The sequence below is a fragment of the Lissotriton vulgaris genome, chromosome 8 (assembly GCF_964263255.1).
Source record: "Lissotriton vulgaris chromosome 8, aLisVul1.2, whole genome shotgun sequence".
Lineage (NCBI taxonomy): Eukaryota > Metazoa > Chordata > Amphibia > Caudata > Salamandridae > Lissotriton > Lissotriton vulgaris.
The window spans coordinates 1,125,881,350-1,125,902,578 of NC_141696.1; the positions used below are offsets into that span (position 1 = coordinate 1,125,881,350).

At 50.9% G+C, this 21,229-nt stretch overlaps 1 protein-coding gene and 1 long non-coding RNA gene across 5 annotated transcripts in view; both read right to left on the reverse strand.

Moving 5' to 3' along the window:
• Nucleotides 1-21,229, reverse strand: part of PHF11 (PHD finger protein 11) — a 534,242-nt gene that overhangs the window by 172,103 nt on the left and 340,910 nt on the right. The window lies entirely within an intron of this gene.
• On the reverse strand, nucleotides 4,358-14,765 carry LOC147698367 (uncharacterized). The gene is made up of 3 exons (XR_015299337.1): nucleotides 13,675-14,765; nucleotides 12,664-12,758; nucleotides 4,358-5,272 (listed from the first exon to the last, which is right to left on the reverse strand). It is a non-coding gene; the product is annotated as an uncharacterized LOC147698367 (long non-coding RNA).

Below are 21,229 nucleotides of genomic sequence, written 5' to 3' on the forward strand. Positions count from 1 at the left end.
GACCCCCAATAGGTTGTTGTTTTCTAGGAAGAGTGACAGTTGTTTGTTCACCAACTTCTCTGTGATCTTGCTGTTTCCTGGGAGAAGGGAGATGGGCCTGTAGTTGGAAAGGTCCTTCGGGTCTAAGGAGGGTTTTTTTAGGAGGCCTTTAACAGCTGCCGCTTTCCAGCCGGGGGGGACTATACCTTCCGAAAAGGAGGAGTTAATTAGAGCCGTGAGGGGGGGGATGATGGTCCTGGACACTTTTTTCAGGAAGCGGAGGGGTGCAGGGTCGAGGGGAGAGCCACTTTTGATTGAGGCCATCGTTGCCTCTACCTCCTCCATTGTCACTGGGCCAAAGGCGTTTAGAGAGGGTTGAGGGTTATTGGCCGGAGGGATGGGATTGGTGATAGTGATGGTGAGATTCCGATCCGTGTGGGCCGGTTCAAGAGGGGGTATGTCCAGAAGGATTTTTTGGATCTTCTCGTCAAAGAATGTGGCTAAGTTACTGCATTTACTTTCTGCCTCCTTGGGATCGAGGGCTTTGAGTGGGGGGTCAGGGGCATGGAGGAGTTCTTTGAGAACAGAATAGGTTTCGTGGGCCGAGCAGGCAGCATTTTTAATTCTGCTCTCGTAGAAGCGAATTTTGGTGTTGCGTAGCTCCTTTTTATAAGATTTTATGGAGGTGCGAAATGTTTCTTTATTTTCCTCTGTTTTACTTTTCCTCCACAGACGTTCATTCCTTTTACACATTTTGTGCAAAGTGTTGAGTTCAGGGGTGTACCAGGGTGAGGGGTTAACTCTCTTGGTATGTTTTAGCGAGTGGGTTTTAGGCAGGACGGAATCTAGAGTTTGGGTGATCCAGGTGATCTTCTTTGGGGGGTTGAGGGGACGGAGTGTCGAAGTACCACACGAGGGGAACTAAAAAGTGGTCCGTCCAGGGGAGGGCGATGTGATCAAGAGTTGTCAAGCTAGAAAAGTTTGAAAAGAAGGGGTCAAGCAATTGCCCTTTTTCATGGGTGATCTGTGGATTCTTTAAGTCAAGGCCAATAGAAGTGAGGTCCTGAAGTAATTCACTGGCCTGCTTATTGCCTGGGTCCAGGAAGTGTATGTTAAGGTCTCCCAATAGTATGTAATTGGTGGAGGACGTACACTTAATAGAGATCTGATCAATTATTTTATTTGGAAAGTCTCCTAGGCTGCCCGGTGGACGATATACCAGCAATCCTGATAGAGAAGTGACTGGGGAGATTTGAATAGTGAAATGACAACTTTCGTGCCCCTTGATGTTGCCGTCCGAGGTTCTACAGGAGAGGCCGTCCTTAAGGATTATGGCTAGTCCACCTCCTCTGCCTTCTGGTCTATTCTGTGAGCACATAAAGTACCCGGGGGAAGTGCCAGGACTATGTCGGGGCCACTACTAGGGGTGAGCCAGGTCTCTGTCAGAAACAAGATGTCTAGGGCGTGATTTGTGATTAGCATATTAACTTCATGTGAGTGCTTCACGAGCGACCTGCAGTTGAGTAAGCCTAGGTGCAAGCCCTTATGCGCCGGGGTCAGATCTACAGGAATGCAGGTGTTGCATCTGGCGAGATGGTTGTCACTCATCAGGGTGTGCGTGCTCAAGGGATGTGTATGGGTGTTTAGGCTAATAGCTCCTCCCGGGAGTAGGTTCGGGCGTGCCTGGCTACAAAGGGCAGAGTGGCAGGGCCTGGGGCCGGCTGGGCCCGGACGGGCCCAGACAGGATTGCCTTTGGCGCGCCTTCGGCGCGCTGACGGCGCGCCCGCTGCGCCCGTCCGCTGCGCTCCCTGTGCTGACACATGGTTTATGGAGGAGATTCTAGGCGTTAGGGGGGTGGGCGTGGTCACCAGGAGTGGGCGTGTCCCGTGGCTCCTCGAGGTGAGTGATGGTGCCGTCCAAGCGATTCCTGCCCTTTACAGCGTTCAAGATCAGCTGTTTGGGGATTACAGGTGAGCGCTAGCGAGTAGGTGCCAACTAAATTTAAAACACAGAATAAATCACAAGAAGATTTTAAAACAAACAAGCAATCTCCCGGCTGTTTTGCCTCAGGAGTGTAACACCCTAATGGCGGCGCTTTCAGTCAGCGTCCCTATATAATGTTGGGTGGGCGTGGCCTCGAAAGGGGGCGTGGCCTACGGGCGAGGCGAGGCGCTGGGGAGAGGGTCCTGCGCCGGGTCACCAACAGCGCTAAATCCGCTGTAAAAGGCGAGCAGTTTCAGGTAAGTGAGGTTTAAGTGAGGTTTAAAACACAGAATAAAGCACAAGAAGATTTTAAAACAAACAAGCAATCTCCCGTCTGTTTTGCCTCAGCAGTGTAACACCCTAATGGCGGCGCTTTCAGTCAGCGTCCCTATATAATGTTGGGTGGGCGTGGCCTCGAAAGGGGGCGTGGCCTACGGGCGAGGCGAGGCGCTGGGGAGAGGGTCCTGCGCCGGGTCACCAACAGCGCTAAATCCGCTGTAAAAGGCGAGCAGTTTCAGGTAAGTGAGGTTTAAGTGAGGTTTAAAACACAGAATAAAGCACAAGAAGATTTTAAAACAAACAAGCAATCTCCCGGCTGTTTTGCCTCAGGAGTGTAACACCCTAATGGCGGCGCTTTCAGTCAGCGTCCCTATATAATGTTGGGTGGGCGTGGCCTCGAAAGGGGGCGTGGCTACGGGCGAGGCGAGGCGCTGGGGAGGGGGTCCTGCGCCGGGTCACCAACAGCGCTAAATCCGCTGTAAAAGGCGAGCAGTTTCAGGTAAGTGAGGTTTAAGTGAGGTTTAAAACACAGAATAAAGCACAAGAAGATTTTAAAACAAACAAGCAATCTCCCGGCTGTTTTGCCTCAGGAGTGTAACACCCTAATGGCGGCGCTTTCAGTCAGCGTCCCTATATAATGTTGGGTGGGCGTGGCCTCGAAAGGGGGCGTGGCCTACGGGCGAGGCGAGGCGCTGGGGAGAGGGTCCTGCGCCGGGTCACCAACAGCGCTAAATCCGCTGTAAAAGGCGAGCAGTTTCAGGTAAGTGAGGTTTAAGTGAGGTTTAAAACACAGAATAAAAGCACAAGAAGATTTTAAAACAAACAAGCAATCTCCCGGCTGTTTTGCCTCAGGAGTGTAACACCCTAATGGCGGCGCTTTCAGTCAGCGTCCCTATATAATGTTGGGTGGGCGTGGCCTCGAAAGGGGGCGTGGCCTACGGGCGAGGCGAGGCGCTGGGGAGAGGGTCCTGCGCCGGGTCACCAACAGCGCTAAATCCGCTGTAAAAGGCGAGCAGTTTCAGGTAAGTGAGGTTTAAGTGAGGTTTAAAACACAGAATAAAGCACAAGAAGATTTTAAAACAAACAAGCAATCTCCCGGCTGTTTTGCCTCAGGAGTGTAACACCCTCATAACCATGCATGTCTACGCAAGAGAACACTGGTGTTGATACCTCTGGCAGCGTGGTCAGCTGCACCTAGTGCACATTTAATAGAATTATTGGTGATGAGTTTGCCCTTATTAACTATTTCCTGACCCTTTTTCTGTGCTCTTCTGGGAGGCGTTGGAAGAGCCCCTCCATTTCGCCCCAGTGGGCTCTGCCATACCTTGCTAATAGAGCTTGGCTGTTGGCTATACACGAATGATTTGCTGATTGTGCAGCAACTCGTTTTCCAGAGGCGTCTATTAGTTTAGACTCCTTTTTATGAGGTGGGGAATCTCCTGATGTTTGGGAGTTAGCCCTTTTTCTTGCATTTGAGACTACAAAAGAATGAAGGCATTAGTTGACCTTTAAACAAGATGGGCTCTTATGGTACTGCTCTATACTTTTTGTCAATGCGTGGTGTTATTATCCTCACTTTGGCTGGGTCTTTAAAAATGTTGTCTGCTTGACGTGTCATACCCTTGACTAATGGTAAGTATTGTGCTCCTCTCTGTGAACTAGATAAAGTCTCAAATTGCAAATCTTACTCTATTGAATCTGTGAGGCTGCTATTAGATCTTGATAAGCAGAGGCATCATCAGGTGGTGATGGGAAGGTGGGATACAATTCACAGCCTCAGTGTCTGTTTGAGGTTCAATGTCATAATCATCCAAAGTATCCCCTGATTGTGTGTTTTCTGGGATGTCCTGATCTTCTTCACCTATTGATTGAGGGGACATAGTACCTTCCTCAGACAAATGTGGAGAGTGAGGTGGTGGAGGTGGTGGAGGTAAAGTTGGAATGGGAATGTGCAATGAACTAGTTGCAGCATCCTTCTTTTTTCTTCTTCACAGGATGAACAGGAATGTCCTGGGCCTACTCAAAATACAATTGCTTCTTAGAAGTAAGTGTGTTCTCTTGTGGGTTGGACAACTATTTTCTTGGTCCCGGGCTGAAATGTAAGTATTTTTGTTTAAGATCAAGCCGTTCTTGAAATTGTTCGAGGATTAGCTCTGGTGGGGATTTCGCTAGAGATATGTTAGGATCCAAAATGGACAGTCTCTCTTTCGGTGCTGAGACCAAAGATTGAGATGCTGTGGCCCAGGTGTGGAGGAGGCCACTGCTGCAGGATGAATTTTTGGAGTCGAGCCGGAGGGTGGGGCTTCCGAATCAGTTTTTTGGTGGCCCATGAGCAGTTTTTTCAGTGGAAACCAATGATTTGGGCCTAGGATCAGGGGTAGAAGAACATAATGTCCAATGCTTTTGTGCCAGCTGAAGAATGGTCGGGCCATCATCAGATTGGGACTCTGAGTCGGAATCATGGATGGAAAGTGATTCCTCCTGTGCCACTGAAGCTTCTTCCTCCTCCTCTTGTCGACCGAAGATGTCCGCGACTTCGTCAGTTTGCTTGTGCAGCATTTCCTGTTGTTGAGCACATCGGTCCCAAAGAGTCATTTTAGATCAAAAAGACTTGCAGGCCTCAACACTGTCCTCTTGATGATCGGGCGAGAGGCATAGATTGCAAATAGGATGTTGGTCGGTATGAGGAGATTTGGAATGGCACTTCGGAATGAAATGGAACGGAGTGAGTTCCATCATAAGGCCATTCTCTGAGAGCGTTGGAAATGAAGAAGTTCAGCCTAGCCGGGTGCGGCCTGAAGGGCGAGGAAGCGAACCGAAGACCCGCTATTCGGAAGGGTGTATGGGACACAATAGGATACCTATCGAGACAATACAGTTGAGTTAAGATATTAACAAACCGAAGGGAGCCTGAAGGAGTCTCAAATCAGAGCGCCAGATATTACATCCGAACCTGTCCGCCGAAAAAAACAATCTGAAGATGGCGTCGATGACAATGTGCAGTATTACCAAGAGGAGGAGTCACACATTCTTTTTTTTTTTTGTAAAACAATTTTTATTGCAGAGTTCAATGTAAGTAGAACAACATACTTGCATTATTTTGTTGCGGGACCTTCGGCCCTTAGCCTCCATCCGGTTATCATGCACACAGCCGTACAACCCACATCCCGGAGGCCGGGCGGCGTTTCTCGCATTAATAGCATCTTGTAAACTCTATTGGTTAGTGCTGGCAACAGAAGTGGTCTACCGCTCCCTGCTTTTAATTTTTCACCCCCCCCCTCCCCCAACAATCATGAGATGCTTATTTTGTCCTCCATTATCGCTGTGATTCTCTTCTCTTCTCTCCTCCTTCCCCCCCCCCCCCCTCCCCCCTGGTGTCTGTACCTGTGTCTGGTGTCGGAAGATCCAGCTGTATTGGGAGCTCCAGGAGTCTTAAGTCTATTGATGTGTTCATGTGTCCAGTGTTGGCGCTGGGCTCGGGACCGCCTCCCCCAGGGTCCCTGGTTCTACAGCCTCTTCCTCCTCTTCACTCTCCACTGCACTATCTCTGAGAGCCTGAACCAGGATTTCCCATGCCATTGCTGCTTCCTGAGCTTTCTCATCTGATCTACGTCGGGCCAGTTGGTACCTAATTGTGCTCTCCGCCGCAGCCCATTTCAGGAACTCGTTCAGCCATCTTCTGTGTGTCGGCGCCGCCCTTGATTTCCACCCTCTAGTTAGCTCCCTCTTTGCAATAAGTAAGCCCATGTCTATAAATTTGCTTGATAGTTTGGTTTTGCGTGTGTGCGGAAACCAGTGTAAGATTGCAACCGCGCCGTCATACTGCAGTTCCCTGTCTGCTACTTCGTTCAGGGTGTCGCCCACCTCCCTCCAGTAGTCTTGCAAATGTGGACAGTCCCTCAGCATATGTAGGAGGTCTGCCCTTAGTTGCGCACATCTGGGGCATGCTGCGTCCTCTGCGCCAAAATACGTTGCTATTTTGAGTGGGGTGAGGTAGGTCCTATGGATAATGTAAAGATGTATTAACTGGAAGCGGGCGTTTCTGGTGCTTTTCCTGGCACTCTGAACCAGTTGGGACCACGTTGTGTCTGGGATTTCCCTCTGTAGATCAGCCTCCCAATGAGTTTTGAGGCGCGTAAGAGGTTGTATATTCTCTGTATGCATTCTGGAGTAAAGGCACGTAACCGCCTTGAATGTTCCCGCTGCCATCATCGTGTATTGGCACGCTGATGTTGTCTTGGGTTCCATCAGTCCCTCCCCCCAGTGTGCCTGTATGGCCCTCGTCACAGCAGCATGTAATAAGTAGTCTTCTCTGGGGAGGTCGTATCGCTCTTGCAGGGTCTGGTAGGGTGTTAGTACTCCGTCGTCAAAGAGGTCCCCCACCATTTGTAGTCCAGCCTCTTCCCAAAGTTGGAGTCTCGACCAGTCTCCACCATGTGGTAGCGCTGTTATCATGCCTATCGGGATTTCGGGCGCATAGGGGTGTTCAGGACCGGCTCGCTTTTGCATGCGGTTCCAACATAATCTCATTGTCCGTTCCTCTTGGGATAGCCCTCCAAGTACTAACCTTTGTTGTAGGGTTATAAACGCCAGTACATGGCCGGGGTGCCAATGTCCCTCTCCTGCTCCGGGCCCCGGTATACTCTCGCTACTTCCTGCGTGAAGAACTGTAGCTGTGCCGCCAAGTAATATAGCTCGAAGTCAGGGACTGCCAGTCCCCCCTCGTTCTTCGGGCGGGTCAGGGTCGCCAGCGCTATTCTCCGCCTGCCTGTTGCCCACAGGAAGGACACCATCTGGGACTTTAAGCGTTTAAAGATCGCTCCCGGTATCCATATGGGAAGGGTCCTAAAGAAGTACAACAAACGTGGTAGGGCTATCATTTTGAGCAGTGACACTCGGCCTGTCATGGACAAAGGGAGGGTGGCCCAGAAGGACATGGTGCCTTGCAGCGCTCGGATGCAGCGGCCTATATTGCCATCCAATAGGTCTGCGGGCGCGTGGTAGATATATACTCCGAGGTAGTGTAGGCAGTCAGCCTCCCAACGTAGTTTGGGATGGACCAGGGAGCACTTTTCTGCCTTTCGGATGGGGAAGAGGCAAGATTTTGTCCAGTTTACTTTTAAACCAGAGACATCCCTGAATCGCGCTAGGAGCTCCTCCGCCCCCTCCACTGCCTCCTCGGCGTTTTCTAAAAACAACAGGAGGTCGTACGCGTATAGTGATATATAGTGGCGGGCCCCTCCAACCTCCAAGCCGCGGTAGTAACCACCACTTCTAGCCAGTGCTGCTAAGGGCTCCACCGCTAGAGCGAACAATAGGGGAGAAAGTGCACATCCCTGTCTAGTTCCCCTGTGTACCTCATACTGATCAGATATCAGAGCTCCCACTCTCACTCTAGCGCCCGCTGATGCATAGAGCACCTTCGTCCATCGTATGTAACCCTCGCCTAAGCCGAAACTGTGCATTACCTAGTATAAGTAGCTCCACTCCAGGCTATCGAAGGCTTTCTCTATATCGACCGCCAATACCATGGGGGCTCTCGCGTTCGGTGGAGGTTCCTCTATTAACCGAAGCAGCCTGCGGATGCTGTGTGATGTGTTCCTGGTAGGAATGAATCCCGACTGGTCTCTATGGATCAGACCTTGCATGTGGGCTACCAGTCTAGTGGCTAGGATTGTGCTTAAGATTTTATAATCTGTCGTTAACATTGACAACGGTCGGTACGAAGCCGGGTCAGTGCTGTCCCTACGTGGTTTTAAGAGGGGGATCATGATCGCCTCGCGCATCGATTGGGGTAACATGCCCTTCACTTTGGCTTCGATATATATCATTTGGAGTCTTGGGGCTAGTAGATCTATATATTTCCCATAAAACTCGATGGGCAGTCCGTCCATTCCTGGTGTTTTATTGCGCGCCATTCCTTTTATAGCTCCCCTGATTTCTGTCAATGTGATCGGGCCTCCGATGGCATCAGTTTGTTCCTGGTCCAGGTGAGGTAGCTGTACCTCGGTCAACAAAGCATCTATCGCCTCGTGTCGGTTCCCCAAGTCCCCTCTATATAGTCGTTCATAATATGCCCTAAAGCAATTTAATATGTCCGGTTGAGTGTTATAAACTTCGCCGCCCGACCCTTTCAGGGACAGGATCGGGGTGTTGCCCCTGCTAGGGTTGGCCAGCCAGGCTAGGAGCGTCCCCGTTTTATCCCCCTCAGCTAGAGTTTTAGTCAGGTACGTTTTGTAATCAAAGCTACGAAGCCGCTCCACCTCTACTGCCACCGCCTCCCGTGCAGCACATACCCTCTCCTGGAGTTCAGGGTGATTAGGCCGTTCTTTTTCTGCCACTCTCAGTTTCCGCTCCGCTTTGTCCAAATCGTCTATTAATGTCCTTCTCGCGCCCGCAAACTTCCCTATACAGTGCCCCCTCACCACTACCTTGAGCGCGTCCCATTCCGTAGCTCTGGAGGAAGCAGTACCCTCATTCTCCGCAAAGTATTGGGAGATCCTGTCCTCTAACGCTGTATGGAACGGCGGGTCGTCCAGCATGTCAGGCCGAAGCCGCCACGTCGGGATCTGCGTGATTCCGTTCATCCAATCCAGCGTTAGGAGCAAGGGATTGTGATCTGATATAGTGCGTGCTAAATATTCAGTCCGGGTTACCATCGGCAGCACTGGCTGAGAGCACAGGAAAGCATCCAAGCGGACATGGAGGTTGTGTAAGCCGGAATAGAAGGAATAGTCCCTCTCTGTTGGATGTTGTATTCGCCATACATCTGTCAGGTCCCACTGCCCTTGCCAGTCTGTTCTATGTTTCGCTAGTCTGTGTATAGGGGATGTATGCAGTGGTGGATGCGACCTATCTAACGTGGTGTCCTCAATTGAGTTGAAGTCTCCTCCCATCAGTACCGGCCGGGTGAAGTAGGTAGCCAATGTCCCGGAAAGTCTAGTGAAATATGCTGCCTGTTCTACGTTTGGCGCGTAAGTGCTGCAGAGTGCTATATGGCGACCTCTGAGTAAGCCCTAGACCGCTACAAATCTCCCATCTGGATCTACAGTGTGCCTAATGGTCTGGAAGGGAACGCCCGCCCGGATCCAAATTAGTACTCCCCTAGTAAACGCTGAGTATGAGGTGTAGAACAGGTGACCCCTCCATCTCCTTTGCAGTGCTATACCTTCCTTTTTGGTTAGATGGGTTTCTTGTAGAAAGGCTATATGAACCCCCCTGCGGACCAGGTAGGAGTGTATTTTGTATCACCTTGCCATTGAATTCAGACCTCGCACATTCCAGGACACACATTTTAATGACCCCACATTATCCATTGTCTCGTTGCATTCGGACCAGGTCCATTTCCTTTCGTGACCAGACTACAGGTTTGACACCAACCCCGCTTGCCCTCAACAAAACTTCAAAACCCCTTCTCTGAGCCTTGTTTCTCCCCAGCTCAGTCCCTCCCCCCTCCCCCCAAACTACGCCCTGAGATACCCCAACCTCTCCAGGCCCCCCCCCCCTCCCCAGAACAGGACCTAACTGCAAAAGAGTTATCCCCATCCAAACTAGAGAGCAACGTGCTCTCAACTCTTCTTATTCCGTAGTCTATACTACGGTGGCCTTATGGGCCTCTGGGTACGTGTACTAGCTTCTGCTACGTTCAGTTGCCTACTCCGTTCCCTCGCCCTGCAATGTGCATCAAGACTCACGTAATACAGTCTTACAGCCGCCTGCTCAAGTGTCCATGTGCGCCGTATCAGCCATTTCAGTCATTGCCAGACCCCTATGTTCCATATTCAGCTGCTGAAGATTTCTTCCGCCGTTTGTGGTGTGACCTTCGGGCCCTTTGTGCTGTCCTCTTCCGACAATTCAGTTTCTGAGCCCGTTCGTAGCTCCTCCGAGTTCGATTCCCTCTCCAGTGGTGCCGATGTTGTGCCAGAAACCTCCTTTACTGCTTGTAGTGCTGCTCTCCGCTCTTCTCCTGTCTGAGACTCCGTCGGCTTTTTCGAGTCTCGTCTATACTTCCGGAGCCTCTTGGATTGTCTTGCTGGGCGCTTTTGGAGCTCTCCTTCGGCTCTGAGGCGGGCCCCGTCCGTCCCAGCCTTGTAAGTTTCCCACCAGTCCCATGCCTCTGCCGATGTCATGAAGAATAAGGCCTTCCCATCCACTATTATTCGAAGCTTGGCCGGGAATAAAAGCGAGTATTGTAGTCCCTCCGTGCGCAGTTCTTTTTTAATGGACAGGAAGGAGGCACGTAGTTTTTAAGTTTCAAAGGTGTAATCTGGGAATAGTGTGACATTTTTATTGTCGCCCTGGAAGGGACCCACTTCCCTTGCTCGCTGTAGTAGCCAGTCTCTGTCTATGTAGTGGAGTAGTTTGATCACCACTGGTCGAGGGGGTAGAGCCGGCTTCGGGGGCCTGGCCGGGACTCGGTGTGCTCGCTCTATGGTGAAGAAGGGGGATAGGCCCTCCGGGGCCACCACTGTTCACAGCCAGTCGTCTAAGTAACTCACCATGTCCGCTCCTTCTTTTTTCTCCGGAAGGCCTACTAAGCGTACATTTTTCCGCCGACTGTGATTTTCGGCGTCTTCCGTCCGTCTCTCCAGCGCTTGTATGCGGTCCAGTGCTTCAGCTAGCTTCCCCTTCGTCGCTTTATGTTCCGGCATGATGTCCTTCAGAGTGATTTCTGCCTCCTTGACCCTGTCGGCCAATTTTCCATGGTCAGCTCTCAGGAGTCCCAGCCCTGTCGATACCTGAGCAATGTCCCGGTGTAAGGCGTCTTTTGTGGCTGCGATAGCGTTGAGGATCTTGTCTTGCATCTGCTGCAACTCCGATGTGGGTTGCTGAGTGTTCTCCGGGGTTTCCGCGGTCGGGCCTCCGTCCCCCTTCGGTCCCCGCGGCTTCCCCATTTCGCCCTTGCAGGATCAACTGACTTCGCCGAGGTAGTCGTTGGCTGTTGGGTCTCCCAGCAGATGGCTGGCTCGCACTCCTCAGAAATGTGCGCCTTGTCTAGGTGGCGGCGTTTCTTGTTTCACTGAGGTTGTCGACCCCCCTCCGGCGGTGTCTGTCGGGTCCCCGGGATTTTGCCGCCACGGAGGTGCGTTCACCTCTTAGGGGAGCAGCAGTGGTTTCTGTGGGCGCCCTTCTTAGTGATGGGGCCCAGCTGCGTCCGGATCCCTCTCCTTGCTCGGCTCGGGGTTCTCGACCACTTACTCTGGACACTCCACCTCTAGGCGGTTCTTCACCGTGGTCGTATGCCTCGGTGGCTGCGGCGCTGGACTCCTGGCCGTATTGTTGTGCGCATAGGGGGGGGTTAGCAGGGCCCAAATCCGGGAAGTCGAGTTTTCGTCCCCGGGGTGGGCAGCCCCTCTCCGCTGCTGCCAATTCTCTGGGTTTCACACCGGGTAGTGCAGGGGCTCCACGCCGGTGGCGTCACAAGCAACTTGGAGCGGTCTTATGGATCCTCGTAGTTTACTCCCGTTGTTCTGCCTGGCGCTTAGTCCGAGGTTCTACCCCCGCCGGTAGGAGGTCTCGAAGCCGGGGTCTGGGCGCAACTTTTGTGGGTGTGGTGGGGCCCCCGCCTGTCAGTGCTCCTCGTGCCCAGTGCTCAGTTCACGTCGCCCAGCTACCGCTCCGGCAGCCTGCAGGAGCAGGGTGAACCTGCGGGGTAAATGGGTCCAGCTCTGGTGCTCACACAGCACAGCCCCCAGCTGGGTAGGGCCCCGCCGATGGCGCCGGCCGCTCCCGATTAGGCCAGGCGGACCCCCAGGAAATCCCTGCGTGCTGTCCCTGCTGCTCCCTCACCTCCGGATCAATGGGCCTCAGGGTCGGAACCACCGGCAGCGGCTGATCGTCGCGGCGTCCGCCACTCAGCAGTCCTTTATCAAACCCCCGCCGGTGTCGCGGGTTCTGCTGCCTGATTCTGCCTCACTCGCGACTCCGGTCCCGCCGTTCGCTCCGACGGTGGGGCTCCGCTGTCAGGGCCGCAGGCCCCTAAGCCGGGGTGTAAATTTCACTTGCTCTGGGCTGGGACTCCGCCAGGCCGCCCGAGCCCCGCACTGCCGCTCCCGAAAATCGGACCCACCGGAGTGCCAAGACGGGTTGAGGGCTTCGCTCGTTCGTTCGCAGGTCAGCAGTCTCTGTTCAGCTGGGCACTGGTAGAGATCTATCGTTCGTCAGCAGCCGCCGACGATTCTCATGCCTCCATTTTGTGTCCCTCCGACCTGGGGTCTCCAAGGTTCGTTCCGCCCTTTGCAGGTGTCCCGTCGGCTCGCCACTCGACCTGGGCAGGCACAGACGGTTATCGTGGGATCGACCCGAGTTTCGCGGGGATCCCATGTCTGGTTCCGGATATAATCGGCTGAGGGTCGGGAGCCTCTCTAGGCTGCGTCCGTCCTCATTGGCTGCTAGCTACGCCCCCCTTCGAGGAGTCACACATTCTTGTGACTCAAAGAAAACTTATTGGAACAATAACAACTTGTAATCATCCGAGCCCAACACTAGATGGCATACTTATGCAAAGAATGTGTATCTACAGCACACATCAAAAAAATGTAAAGGAGGACCCCTATTTAGAAGGTACAGGGACCAGGGGAATAGGTATGAAAGTGAAATAAGATCCCTAGTGGTGGCGACCCGAATAGGGTTGATAAATTAAAAGGAAAGAACTTCCACTGTGTAATATCACTGTACAACTATCAAATGTTAGATGGCAATAGAAAAACAGTTCGTATGAGCTATAAATCTAACTATGCATTAGCTACAACACAATGATCCTAACAAAGCTGCACAAAAAGCAAATTGGGTAAAAATATTCACATAAATTTTATTACATACAATTGTTAAAAAGCTATTATATTCATAATTTCCCAAATGAGAAGAATTCACTGACGGTCAGTGTACACTGTGCAAAAATCATGAATACACACATTTCATCAAATAACAAGATACATCAATTTAAACAGTAAGCATACAATAATAAAAAACACATACAAATTAATTTAAAAAGGTTGACGCTGCGTTTCGGTTTAAAAAACCTTCTTCAGGACAGTGTTCTAAAAGTTTTATTTTAGGTTTAACTCAGTTTTTCATTTCGGAGTTTGGTATACTGGAGTCATGTCCTAATGTTGGTCCACGCTTGGAATGATGCCCGACCAAGTTAATGTGGTCAAAACTAAATAGCGTTTTGGCCGTATCTGATAATCTGATTTGGAAAGTTCTTGCTGTGTAGGAGTTGCCACCGTTTATACTTTGATACTCATATTGCGTCGTCTAAACAGTAGACTTTTTTATCATGCTGTCTCTGCGTGCTATATAGGCCTCGACAGTTATCTGTTTTTCAATTTCAAAGATTCGTCGCAATATGCGGAGGATTCGGGATTAAAAGAGTCGGCATCCCTGCTACTCCTAACACAGACTCGGGGGTTCTTCTGTTTACAATTGTAGACCCTACAGCACACATGCCATGAACATACAAGTTTCAACCTCTGATTCCTCGGGACCCAGGAGACCTTCTCCAGTGGACACATAGCTAAATTTTGATCAATAATATACCACAGTCCTCCAACACCAACACGAACTAGCTGACACTGAACACTTTTGCTATAAACAAGTCCGCCATGCACTACAATCACTCCTCCCGAAGGGTTCTTCCCCCCCGGAGTCCTCCCCACTGGAGGATAGAATACTGGATGGCCACCTCCCTGAGAAAGCTATATTATCATTATATAAGAAACTAATCCATAATATGGATGACCCTCTCCAAATCTTACGGAATAAATGGGTGACAGACGGTATAGAGTAGGACGATGAGGAATGGCAGGAGGCGGTATCCTCCCCCAAAGTAGTAGCAATCCCTGCACAACTTAGGCTAGTACAGCTCAAAAGCCTGCATAGAGTGTATGTCACGGGACCCAGATTGGTACAGATGGGAAGGGCTAACGAGGGTGAATGTCAGAGAAGATGCGGACAATTAGGCACCTTTATGCACATCATATGGGAATGCGAACATATCCAATCATACTGGAGGGAAATACATGAGGTAATAGGTACTGTGCGTGCTGTTATTCACCCTGAATCACGTAGATGTCTCCTAAACATATGGGAACCTACTGATTTGAATGCACACCAAGCACAATGGGCCACTCTGGGGTTCATGTTAGCGAAAAGAAACATAGCATAGGCATGGGGGGGCGGCGCCACCACCCACAGTAGATTCATGGGGAAAAAATCTTGATTGGTGCATGTACAGGAAAAAGGCGTGTATGTCGCCCGAGGTTGCCCTGAAAAGTGGTCCCGAATATGGAGCCCATGGAACACGTATCGAGGAGACATATGCCTTCCCCGCGTAGCATTGATCAGGATGAACTGCTCACCCCATCATTTGTCCTTACTGTGTACAACTGTGAATAATGATTGGTTAATCTTGTCATGCCTATAATAACACTGCTTCCTCTGTATGACTTACTATATGTCGATGACTGTTAATAAAAAGATTTATAAAAAAAAATGTACCACAATTTGTCCGACTCAGTCGGTCAACAATTCAGCAGAATTGGAAGTCCTGGTTGTAGTGGTGAAAGCAGAGGACTCCACCCCCCCAGCCCCAAATCTCTTTAGGACACTAGGTACGCTGCCTTCAACCCAGTCTATGTTTCTTCCCTACCCAGTAGAGAATTGCAAAGTTACTGAAGCAACTTTGCATCTAATGTAGCTACGTTTCAAAGTCAAGGGAAGGTTCTGGAACAAGAATTTTTGGAAGGATCATAATTTTTAGGGCTTCAAATCACCCACTCAAGAAAGTGAGTAGTTTCACCAAGACATAATTCACATTTTGACCTCCCTTATGAGGATGGATAAGTTTTCGATTCCACAGAGGTGTAAGGTAGGGGCGAGTCTGATACAAAACATTCTATGCCTCCCATCAACTATTTAAATTAAATGGAGTGTTGGACTAAAAGGACCTGATTTAGAGTTTGGCGGATAGTTAGTCCTTCAGAAACATGGTAGCTATTAAGTCTGTCTTATTTCAAGTGCCACAGGATATAACCCACTTGTAATAAGGCAGAGTATTAGAACACCTAACCATCTTGCCCCTAAAATGAGTTCCCTCAGTGCTGGATACACTGGGAACTTGCTAGCTAAGAGTGTGTTCGCCTAATTGCCCCCTTTATAGTGGTGCATGTTTAGCTTTGCTACCATATAGTTGGCCTGATCATTACCAATGGTGAATATGTGTCACTTCACATTTATTAGTAGTCACCAAACCTCATTGGGGGGTTGTTTTTAGGTTTCTCTTCTAGGCACCAGAGGTCTTGCATTAAATTAGAGTAGAGTTTGTCATTACTTTCAAGCAGACAGCTTGTTAAATCAATGAGCCGTGAGTTACCACCTTCAAGACGTCCCACACTACCTCCGTGCTCACCTTCCTCATGCTGATATGCAAACCTATTCTGTGATTTTTCTTGATGGTGATGGTGAGCACTAGGTCTTTTAGGAGGGAATCGTTTAAGCGCCAGGGATCCTTGGCTCCTTGTGCCAGGAGAGTGTGGCCGCCAGACAGTGGCTGTGATTTGATACTGTCTGTGGGACTGGGACGACTACCCTACATTTAGTAACTGTATGAGTAAAGAATCAATCCTTGCATATGTCTGTTGGGTTGCTGAGAAGTGTGAGTAGTCTACATCAAGAGGATGTAGGTGTCACCAAGTATCTATTAAGCCCTGGTCTTATAGCCACCATCTCCTCTCTATCGAAATCTCACGCATTTCCCCAGTCACAGATGGAGTCTATGCTGCTGCACATTAATGACTATGTTGAGATCTCTCCCTGTGATTAAGGAACCTGAGGGAAAATCCACCATCTCCAAACAGTCTTCAGAAACATTTGTTGCCCCTGAGTAGGGTATACATAGCGGCCAGTGACAGTGGGTGACCCTCCCACGTTCCTCTTTACTGTTCTTGTTGGAGAGTTTAATAACTGAACTATGCAGATTTACCATGATTCCTCCTGCCAGCTATGTAGATGTGGAGGCGTAAGTGTGCGTCAGTGAGTAAGTTAATACGTTTTAACATGTGCAGAAAATATGTTTTTTGAATGTTTTTAGGCACACAGTTTTTTTGTAACTTGTTTTTATTAGCATTTCCCCCAAAAAATACAAAAACACCAATACAAATAAACATAGCAGCAATAATAGATACAAAGACTGATTCCGAGGCACCTAGTCACACAGTTCAAATCCCAGTAGGTCCCCACAGAAACATAGACCCGATGGAGTATTTTCAATTGGATCAGTCTAAGCCTGGCTGATATTGCTACCTCCTTGGGGATGCTAGCACCCCTCTCCACTCCTCTTCGTCTATCTCAAGCCCGTCTGCCTCCCATTTTCCCATAAGAGTTAGCAATGGGTCTGGGGAATGGTTGATAAGTTTCTTGTATGTGAGGGAGATGGCGCGTTCAGGGAGGTGGCCATCTAACAGTCTGTCCTCCAGGGGAGAGGACTCTGGGGGCTGAGTCCCCGCAGGGATATTGGTTTGAAGGGAGTGCCTAACCTGCAGGTATCTAAAATATTCGGTAGGCGCCAGGTCATAGGTACCCTGGAGTAAGTCGAAGGGCACAACACCGTCTGGACCCCATAGATCTTTGATGTGTGAAATCCCAATTAGGTCCCAGTTGCGGAACCCTTTGGTGCGGCCTAGAGTGCCCAGCCTTTCTGAGACCCATGACGGAGTAGCCATCCTAAGGGTGTCAGCCCAGCCCAATTTGCACTGGACAATATGCCAAAATTGAACAGAATGCTGCGTGGGCCCGGTGAGAGAATATCTGCCATGTCTGGAATAAAGCGCAGCCTCAAAGTTCCCGTCCGGAAGGAGCCACCGGTCCATTCCGTATCCCGGATCGTTCCCATCACAATAGGTGCCCTGGTTTATGGCCGAGAGATGCGCAGCCCAATAATATTTCTGTATGTCTGGGAGAGCTATACCCCCGTCAAACCATCCCAGTGTGAGTTTCCGTAAGGATATGCGGGGCGTCCCGGTCCACAACAGATTTCTCTGTGCGGCTTCGATGGCAGCAAAGTAGGACTGTGGAACTAGGTCCGGGTAATTTTGGAGGGCGTAGAGGAAACGTGGCAGCGCCATCATTTTGAAGAGCGCTGCCCGGCACAGCAGGGACAGAGGGAGCTTCTTCCAGGTGGCAGAGTCTCTTTTAAGCCGCTGTAAGGGCGGCAGTACATTTTTTTCGTATCAAATGGCCTTCTCTTTGGAAACAAAGATTCCCAAATACTTGAAACCTTCCGTGGACACCCTAATCAGGCAGTCGAGCTGGATAACCAGGGGGTCTCCATGGAGGACATATAAGAGGGACTTACCCCAGTTGATACTGTACCCCGAATTTCTCCCGAAGCTAGTGAAAATATCCAAGGCTACTATCAGGGACTTACGAGGTTTCGTAAGGTACAGCAAGGTGTCGTCCGCATAAAGCGAAATTTTATCCTCCCATACATCAGCCCATCTGAGCCCCTTCAACGAGGGATCCTGCCTGATCCAGGCCGTGAGTGGTTCCAGCGAGAGAGCAAATAGCAAAGGGGAGAAGGGACACCCCTGTCGCGTCCCCCTGCCTAGGGTAATAGGCTCAGAGGTTTTGTTATTAACTGTGACCTGGGCCAAAGGCTCAGAGTAAAGGAGACGCACCCAACCGATGAAATTAGGGCCGAAACCCAGTTTCTGAAGGACTGCCATCATGTAGGGCCATTCAAGCGTGTCGAATGCCATTGCGGCGTCCGACACCACCACAGCGTCCTCCTGTATCGTATGACAACGGCCCAGCACACCATGGAGACAGCACAAATTGAGCACCATGTTGTGGTGGAGCATAAAGCCCGACTGGTCGGGTGGACTAATGTGGGTAAAACTGGTTTAAGCCTATTAGCAAGGACCTTGGCCAGGATCTTTGGCTCGGCGTTTAGTAGTGAGATTGGCCTGTAGGAGGCACATGAATCTCTCAGCTTTCCTTCTTTAGGGATGGCCACAATTGTGGCAATACGTTGGTCTCGTGGCAGTATACCCCTTTCCCTACTCTCCTCAAACATGCGTTGAGGTGCGGGCTAAGGCTGTCAGGTTTGAGCTTGTACAGCTCGATCAGGAGACAATTGGGCCCGAGGGCTTTCCCTGGACGGAGATCTCGAATGGCCCCACAGATCTCCTCAATGGTAAGCGGCGTCTCCAAAGTTTCCCGTTCAGTGTCCGAGAGGGTAGGTAGCCCAATATCAGTCAACAGGGCGATAGAGTCCTCTTCCGGCCGATCAGGCCCCCTACTGTAGACTTTTTGGAAGTGCACTGCAAACTCCCTAACAATCTCCCCGGGCTCCGTGATAACGGCCCCCGATTCAGTCCTAAGCTCGGCGACCACCCTCTGCGCCTGCTGCTTTTCGTCAAGCCAGGCTATGAGCTTGCCCACTTTGTCCCCTTGATCATATATCCTGCCTTCCCTATCGATTGCCAGAGTCCTCGCGGCGTCAGTAGCCAGGGCCTTGTACTCCGCCGCTTTGAGTTGCATCTGATGCACAAGTTCGGGGTCGCCTCCAGTTTGTGCCTCGTTTTCTATTGCAAGAAGATCAGTTTCCACAGCCAGCATTTGCGCCTCCCATTCCTTCCGCTGGCCAGCGATCGCAAAGAGGGCCTCCCCCCTGAGTATGGTCTTAAAGGTCTCCCACAATACTACTGATGATTCCACCGTGCCTTCGTTATTCTCGAAGTACTGGTCAATGGAAAGAGTAAGTTGCTTTCTCATCTCCTCGCTGCAGAGGTACCAAGCATTGATCCGCGCCACACATCCCTCCCTCTGATCACCGATGGAAAGGTGAGCCCACAACGGGGAGTGGTCCGAGATGCCCCTTCCTAGGTGTGTGACATCCTGAATTGTACTGCCTGGTGCATTGGCACTAGGATGTAGTCTATGCGCGAGATTGAGCGGTGTGGGCCTGAAAAGAAAGTATATTGTTTGTGTGTCGGAGACGCCAAAGGTCCAGGAGGCCAAACGCCTCCAGGAAATCAGATAACCACATGTGCCCTGTCGCTATGCTCCTAGGCGGGTGTCTGTCTGAGTCCCCCGAGACCACAGCATTAAAGTCCCCAACCACTAGCAGTTGCCCCTCTGGAAGGGAAAGGAGAAGCCTGCCCAGGTCCTGGAATGACTGGGTTTGAAGACCCGGCGGAATGTACGTCGTTACAAGTTTGAGCCTGTGCCCCTCCCACTTCCCCGAGACAGCCGCAAAGCGCCCCAGAGGGTCGGATTCCATGTGATCGATGACTAGGGGAAAGCTTTGACGCAAAAGGATCCCCACTCCCCGGGACCCAGAGGTAAAGCCAGCATGGATCACCAAAGAGTACCCCCATCTATTCAACGCATGGCACGTATTACTTAACAAGTGGGTCTCCTGCAGGAGTACCACATCCGGGAGGTGTCGCTTAACAAATTGCAGTACAATAGTCCTTTTGAGCTTTTCCCCCAACCCATTAATGTCTTAAGACTGTTATCCCACTTCATAGCCATCAAAACATTTCACAGTAGTATCAGCCCTGTGGTTCCCGGTACATTTTTTACGCATATGTTCACACTGTGGCACTGCGGCCAGGGTGACAGACTCTGCAATCTGGGGATCACGGTTCGATCCCCGGCACCGGCGGCAGATTAGCCCAGCACCATGTGACTCTGGGCAATAGCTTGCTTAATCTTCCCGACGGCCCCCAGCGCCTAGAAACCCTTACGGGTGATTGTGCGCTTTACAAATGTGGATTATTATTATTATTATTATTATTATTCCTGATGCGACCATTTCAAACAACCCCCCTACCCGCAACCGCCCCCCATCCCAACCCGCAACCCTGAAACTGGTTAACCCCCCCTGCCTCACCCTCCCTGCTTCCCTGCTCTGTAGGTTCCAAACTACCCACATCCCCAATTAGCAGAGCGCCTTTTGCCCAATCCTAACCCGGGAGTGAGGAGACCTCCCCCCTCCCCCCGTGAAAAAACTCCTGTAGGGGAAGAGTGCACCGGCCCCAGCTCCAGCCGCCACCCGCACATGCCCCCCATGTATCACATTCCTTCACCCAAGTATACACTCGTAAATAGGTGGATCGCCCACATAACAGTTTGTGTCACGTGTCCTGTTTTACAGTGTAGCAGCCCCCCAGAGTTCAGCAACAACCCAGTAGGGAGAGGCCCATCAATCTGAAAGTTACAACTTTATACATAACAGTTAGTCGGGGTCCTTATCACGTTCCTGCATCCACTAAGTGCCATCCTTGTTACGGAGAGACCCCCACTTAGGGCTGGCTGACCTTGACCTCCAGGAACGCTGGCTCTGGGCATCCGCTTCAGAACCTCCCGCCGTAGATCTCGGCGAGGCAACCTGAGTGTCTCTCAAGCCACCAGCCTCTGCTCGGCCCTGCGCCCTCGGTGACTCCCTATCCAGCCAGTCCTGCACTTCTGATGGTGCGGTAAAGAACATAGACTTGCCCCCTGCGATGACCTTCAGCTTGGCCGGAAAGAACATAACGTACTTGTAGCCGTGTGCCGCCTTCACACCTACAAAGGAGCGCCTATCCCGTTGGACTTGTAGCGTGAAATCTGGGAAGAATCGGATTGTGGCGTACTCATGCTGCAGGTCACACACCTGCCTGGCCGCCTGGAGGATTGCATCCCTATCCCTGTAGTTCAGGAGTTTCGCAATGATTGTCCTGGGTGGTGCACCCGGCATGGGTCTTGGGACCGGCGCACGGTGGGCACGCTCTATAGTAAAGATACTGGACAGGCGCTTAGGCTTGAGATGGGCGAGAATAAGGTCTTCCAGAAAAAGTTCCACGCTGGGCCCCTCCATTCCTTCCGGCACTCCTACCACGCGTATGTTGTTTCTACGGGCCCTCCCTTCCTGATCCACCAGCCTGAGGGCCATTTGCCGATGCTGATGTACCAGTTCATTGACGCGTTGTTCCAGCATTTTCG